The sequence below is a fragment of the Octopus bimaculoides genome, chromosome 21 (genome assembly GCF_046866305.1).
Source record: "Octopus bimaculoides isolate indiv1 chromosome 21, ASM4686630v1, whole genome shotgun sequence".
NCBI lineage: Eukaryota > Metazoa > Mollusca > Cephalopoda > Octopoda > Octopodidae > Octopus > Octopus bimaculoides.
In genome coordinates this window covers 7,428,880-7,435,805 of record NC_142948.1, presented here as the reverse complement: position 1 = coordinate 7,435,805, position 6,926 = coordinate 7,428,880, and the positions used below count along the sequence as shown (strand labels likewise).

Sequence of the window (6,926 nt, the reverse complement as noted above, 5' to 3'; positions counted from 1 at the left end):
TAGATTATGATTATATCGGAATTTAATGCGAAAAAAATTTTCAGAGGAGAGGAGTTTCAGATAATTTACATAAGTCGACTTTGCTTCCTCAAAACTTTCAGAAAATATGGACATTTTTCAATGAAGTTTTCTACAAGTAGCTTTTGGTCAATGTTGATTACGATTATATCGGAAATTAAAGCGGAAAAAAAAAATGTTGGGCGTGCATACATACATATTGAAATATCATACAAACTTTTTCCAAATTTCAATTTGGTTGTATATTTGTGATGTGTTAGTATGTATGAGTGAGCGTCACACCCAAATTTTAATTATTATTATTATTATTATTTATCTATTTATATATTCATTTATTTTTTTCTTTGTAACTTAAACCCAACATAATCGCAGTCTACACCTTCCGAAAAGTATCAGTTGAAAATTTCACCCAAAACTAATCTCTTTTCTTTTCTTTTCTTCTTTCTTTCGAAAAGTTACCCGGAAACAAAGTCGGAGGTGGGGGTGAGTGACACACTTGTGTAGGTGTGCCGAATTAATGAGATATAATTTATTTTAAATTAATTTGCTTCGCCAATTACATATCATAGAATTTTAAAAACTGTTATATGCTACCGTTATTATTATCATAAGTAAAAAAAACAAAAAAAACTCACAAAATAATATATATTTGAGAGAGAGAGAGTGGCGTGTAAAAATTTCGTTTCGTCATTTTTTGCTACGTGCTTTTCTGTCTCTCTTCCGCGTTTCGGTTTCGTTTGTGAAGTAACTACTGAAATTTTGATGTAACCACAATGGCATCACTTCCGTTTCCCCTCAGCCAGTTTCAAAGCTTCTATTATTATCTGGAAAAATGTTCCTTTTGTTTAGATTTCTTGGAAATATTTGGGTTGTTGTGTAATATGTCTAAAAGTGGCATTAGACAACTGGAAAGACTCCCAGGTAAACTATGAAATCTATGTTGTTTATTAGCCAATGTGATGTGACTTCAAAAAAACACACAATGCATTAAACACACACACACACACAAATCCTACTTTCGACGTTGTGTGCGCGTGTGTATATGTATGTGTATATATGTGTGTGTCTGCGCGTGTGTATATGTATGTGTATATATGTGTGCGCGTGTGTATTTGTATGTGCATATGTGCGAGTGTGTATACATGTATGTTTGCGTATGCGTGTATATATCTCTGTGTATATATATGTGTGTGTATGTCTGCGTGTGTATATATGCGTTTGCGCGTATATGTGTGTGTATGTTAGCGTGTGCGAGTTTTGTGCATGTGTTTTGCGAGTCTGTTGTTATGAATGTTTCTATCTTTTGCATGTGATTGTGTGTGTATATATATATATATGTATATGTGTATGTATATATATGTGTGTATTTATGTGCATATGTATATATATATATATATATTTATTTGTTCTATGTGCGCGCGTGTAGTTTTTGTTTTAAAAGGAACTACTATTCAACGAGTATATACACACACACACACACACATCCATGTGTGCATACACGTACCGGATAATATTTGTAGTAATTATTATTTATTTCAATTTCTTGATGCAAACCTAAAACTGTATGATTTACTGTTGCCTTTTAAACAATCTCATTGTTTGTTATTAAATAAATCTTTCTTATAAAATCGCAACCAACCTCCGAAAGCATGATAAACAAAAACAAGGCGGCACTTTTCTACTATATATATTTATTATTATTATTACTATTACACCGCATATTAAGCTTTTCTCTCTATTCGTTATTGATTTTTCCCCATAGCTCCCAAGATTGTATGGTATTATATTATTTATAAGAGACTTAGAAATAATAAGAGAAGCGAGTTGTGTCGTTCATGCCCTACTTTTCACCCACCCGACAGTATTTTTGTGTCCCTGTTATTTGTTTAACCCTGGGTCAGATCAAAAGCATTCCATTCATGATTTAGGGTTATTGTCTAAGACTTCAATATCTCTTTTTTTTAAAGATACGATGGTGTGATTTTGGGGAGTTTCTATGTAGTGGTCCCCTCGTTGGTTCATTACAAATTAGAATCGAAACCCAGTTTATAGATTCTGCGGGTTTTTTTATTATTATTATTGTTATTACTGTCATACTGAGTTCAAATTCTGTCGATGTCAACTTTGCTTTTCATCCTTTCGGGGTCGAGTACTGGGGTCGATATAATCGGCTAGTCCCCTCCCCCCAAATTTTCCGCGTTGTGCTTACAGTAGTGAGGGTTATTATTATTATTATTATTATTTTAGGGCGGCAAGCTGGCGGAATCGTTAACATGCGGGGCAAAATGCTTAGCGGTATTTCGCCCGTCTTCAGGTTCTCGGTTCAAATTCCGCTGAGATCGACTTTACCTCTCATCCCTCTGGGTTTGATAAAATACGTACCAGTTGAGCACTGGGTGAGGTGTCGATGTAATGGGCTTACTCGCTTCCTCAAAATTACTCGCCTTTGAAATCATCATCAGGATCGTTTGCACGCCGGACCAAATGCTTAACGGCATTTCGTTCGTCTCTATGTTCTGAGTTCAGTCCCGCCGAGTTCGACTTTGCCTTTCATCCTTCTTGAGTCGATAAATTAAGTACCAGTGAAACACCGGGGTCGATGTAACTGACTAGTCCCCCCTCCCCTCAAATTCGAGGCCTTGTGCTTTTAATAGAAAAGATTAATAATTCAAATATCGCCGAGTTCGACTTGCTTTTCATCTTTCCGGAGTCGATAAAATTAGGTACTAATTGAGCACTGGGGTTTGATGTTGTCGGCTAGCCCCTCCCACCAAATTTGAGTCCCCTTGTGTCTATAGTAGAAAGGATTATTATCATTTATTTATTTATCTACGATGATATTTTCGCTTTGCCGTTTCTCGGGCTGAGATTTGATTTTACACTCGACGTAGTTTCAATTCTCTCTTGGCACCGTTTTTTAACTTAGGACGAGCAAGTCGGGTTATACTTTTGGGAAAGGCATGAACAACACTCATTCTCCTTTACACGAAATTAAAGTGAAACTTGCCTCGTATGTACGTGTTTATACATTTGGATCATAGAGGGGCCGTTGACGATGAACGAAGAAAAATTCACTTGCAGGAAGTTGTTTTTTGTTTAGCCCAGGCCTGCCCTGATCCAGTAGACAAGTCACTTCAGACATTCCAGTTGTGACCATCCTGCCTTTAAAAAAAATTAGTGTATTTAGGGCCACGTTATTTAATGTCTTTCCCTCCTTTAAGAACGGAAGTATGTAAGTTGAGGGATTTGGCGCTATTTCTAACAGATACAACCATCATGCAAGGGTTCCGTTGTTGAATCGAATAGAAAAAAAATTGTTTAGTTTCAGGTTTGTCTTATTGAGTACACCTATGATCAAAAGCGCTCCTGCTGTGACCGTTCCATTTTTTCCAATAATAGAGAACAATACAATCGAGTGTGTCCTTTTTTTTTTATAGATAAGAGTGTTATTTGTGATTGATGTGGCTGCTATTTCTAGCAGATCTAACGACTACGTAGAGACTCCTTTGGTGGCTCGAAGAGAAAAGGAAGTCGTTGTTTAGCCCTCGGTCAGCCCTGAACAGCAGAAACAAGCAGGCCTATAATCATAGAGGTTCCACTCTGAACCATGCCATGTTTATGTATATCAGGATCTACGCTGCAGAAGGAAGTTAATCTGCGAGGAGATTTAGTGGCGAGATAGAGAGATAAATCTGTCGGGCAGTCGAGGTGGTCATCCGGTTTTCAATCCTGGATTGAAGATAGTTTGACTTCATTGACTTCGCCGATGCTTTTTTAGGAGAAGCATAAACGTCACAACAGCGTGCATCCTCCTAAAATACCACAGAGCAGCGTGTACTCGTCAAAACAAAGTGCAAGTAAAAAAGCGCCAACAAAGTTATTTATCTAGAAACGTCAGTGAGTGCGCCCTTTCTCTCTCTGTTTGTTGATGCCATTTGTTCAAAGTTCTCACGATTGTCTTGTTTCTCGATATTTACCATACTCAACCACGACATTTACAATGTTTTTTTTCTCTTTTTTTCTCGTGTGATTGTTCCGTTTGTTGGGTTTACATTTTCAAGAAAAGTTCTTTTTATCTTTTCCGCCCTCGAAATTTAAAACAAAAGGCCATGTCATGTGTTACCTGTATAAATTTATTTAGTGTGTGACATAGCAACGATAACGACTTCAGCGCGGGGGAGGGGAGCAAAAAGAAACCCTACCGCTATTCATGTTCCCAAGCACATGTGGACTTATCCCACCCACTCGCCCACATTTTATTATAGCTCTTACCACAAACCAGTATTGTTGTTAGAATAACAGTTATAATTATAATTGCTAGCGATGACAGTATTAGTAGGAGCCATACAGTGCTGTTCTTAGTTTACACCTCTTTTATGTATCGAGTTCAAATCACGCCGGGTTTTGATAAATTAGTACTCTGTCATGCGCTAGTGACGGGGGTTGATTTACTCTTTCACTCCACCCTCTTACATCCCAAAATGTTTGGCCTTGTAACTAGAAATTACAGGTAGTATCGCGTTGCATCTCTCTCTAGGTTTCTAGTTCAGTTCCCGCCAGAGTTCATTTTGCTTTTCATTCTTCCTCGGTTGATAAAATAAATACAAATTGAATAACTGGGTCGATATAACCGACTGCAGGGGGATATCCATTACGTTTGCATAGTGGCCTGACTGGCTGTTAAATAAGAGGAAGTTCCTGGACAGTGTCCACCTATGGAAACTAAGTGGCTCTGCATTCAAAAGGATACACAACTTGTCTGTTGGTATAAATAATTTATCTTATTATGCAGTTGATCTGAAAGAAGATAAAATTTGATATATGATATTCATATAACAATTTATTTATGATATAAATTTATGGTTTTATACTTTATTCCAGTATACTCTCACAACATCTGCATGCACAGAATCATACCTTTCCCCCCTATAAAACCACCTTCAGTAAGTGTTTGATGAAACATACTATATTTGTTTGTTTTTACAAAATATACTTGTAAGATAGGCAACTGTGCTGATAGGGGAGGTCTATTTAATCAACAATACCTCTTCAAAATGTGTTTGCCTTGTGACAAGAAATTATTATGCCAACAGACGATAATATTGATAATAATAATCGTTTCTATTATAAGCACAAGTCCTGTAATTTGTTGGGGGTGGGCTGCTTGATAGCATTGATCCCAGTGTTCAGTTGGTATTTTCTTCATTGGCCTCGAAAAAATGAAAGGCAAAGTTAACCAGCAAAATTTGAACTCAGAATGTAAAGTTGGACAAAATACCACTAAGCATTTTGCCCAGCATGCTAACAGTTCTGCTAGCTTGCCACCTTAATAATAATAATCATCATCATCATCGTTTAACGTCTGCTTTCCATGCTAGCATGGGTTGGACGATTTGACTGAGGACTGGCAAGCCAGAAGGCTGCACCAGGCTCCAATCTTATCTGGCAGAGTTTCTACAGCTGGATGCCCTTCCTAACGCCAATGGTTTCAAATTTTGCCACTAGGGCAGCCATTTTAGGGGAGGGAATGAGTCGATTACATCAACCCCAGTATTTCACTGGTACTTAATTTATCGATCCCGAAAGGATGAAAGGCAAAGTCGACCTCATCCTTTCAGAGTTCAGGATGTAAAACTTGTGTATTTGGATTTGATACTTTATGTTACTGCAATCAGCCACCAGGGTAGTGCATCATCGTTTATGGTTTTATTACCATCCATTCATTACAAATGGTTGATAGGTGGAGGAATAGTTAACATTCCTTTCATTTTCCATGGGAAATTTTGAGTTAGATAATCAATCCTTTAGAATTCAAGATTATTATATTTAATGCAATGCTTGTTTATTCATATTGTTTTGAATTAATTGTGCTCAGGATTCCAGTGATCTGCTTATTTAGTTTTAGAATGGCATTGTAGGGTTGGTGTAAAAAGTCATATCTTGCCAGTTTCAACATGAGACAGGTTAAATATTTTGGCCTGATATGGCTGATTTGAATGCTAAAGGGTTAAAAAATGTCTTTTACAGGTAACACAGTCATTAAATAATGTAAGACATATATCAGATTTGGGTTTTGTATACTGAGGAAGGAGATATGCTGTGACCTCTCCACAAAACTGTCAACATACTGCAAGCAATATTTTATGTGTGCTAACAGGCTGCAGTATTTTGGCTTGCTTACAAGGTAGCAAGCTGGCAAAATCGTTACTGCACCTGACAAAATACTTAACAGCATTTCTTCTGACATTACATTCTGAGTTTCAATGCAGCCTAGGATGATAAAATAAGTACCAGTTGAGCACTGGGGTCGATGTAATTGACTTAACCCGTCTCTGAAATTGCTGGCCATGTGCCAAAATTTGAAACCAATATTTTCATTTGTTTACAGTACTTTATTATAAGTATCAATTATTGTGCCTAGTGGACTTATCTGGCTCTGTAACCTACAACACAGTCTCCCATCTATATCTGGCTCTGTAACCTACAACACAGTCTCCCATCTGTAATACAGCAGCATTAGACCCGTGCTTCAGGGCAGAAGAGTTAAGACCAAATTTTTTGATACATCATCGTCATCATCATTTAATGTCCATTGTCCATGCTGGCATGGGTTGGATGTCCTTCTTAATGCCAACTGCTTTACAGAGTGTGTTCAGTGCTTTTATGTGGCGCCACATGGGTGCTTTTACATGGCACTTTCATGAGTGCTTCCCACCACCAGCAGGATTGGTCTTAACTTTTCTGCCCTGGAGCACGGGTCTTCTTGAGTACAGCAAGTGTGTTTGGGTCTCCTTGTCTTGATATCTTGTAATAGTTGTAAATGATTGTCAGTGTCATACGAACACTGTTGTTCATTTTCCAGTATTCTGCAAGCATGTGTCTGACCATGAGGAAATTTTATCTTGCTT

At 37.5% G+C, this 6,926-nt stretch overlaps 1 protein-coding gene across 1 annotated transcript in view; it reads left to right on the top strand.

Moving 5' to 3' along the window:
- Positions 1-800: 800 nt before the first annotated feature.
- LOC106882007 (microspherule protein 1) overlaps positions 801-6,926 on the top strand; it is a 43,322-nt gene continuing 37,196 nt past the window's right edge. Inside the window, exon 1 of the mRNA XM_014932547.3 lies at positions 801-939. The gene's annotated coding sequence lies outside the window, so the exon portion shown is untranslated. The remainder of the gene's footprint in view (positions 940-6,926) is intronic.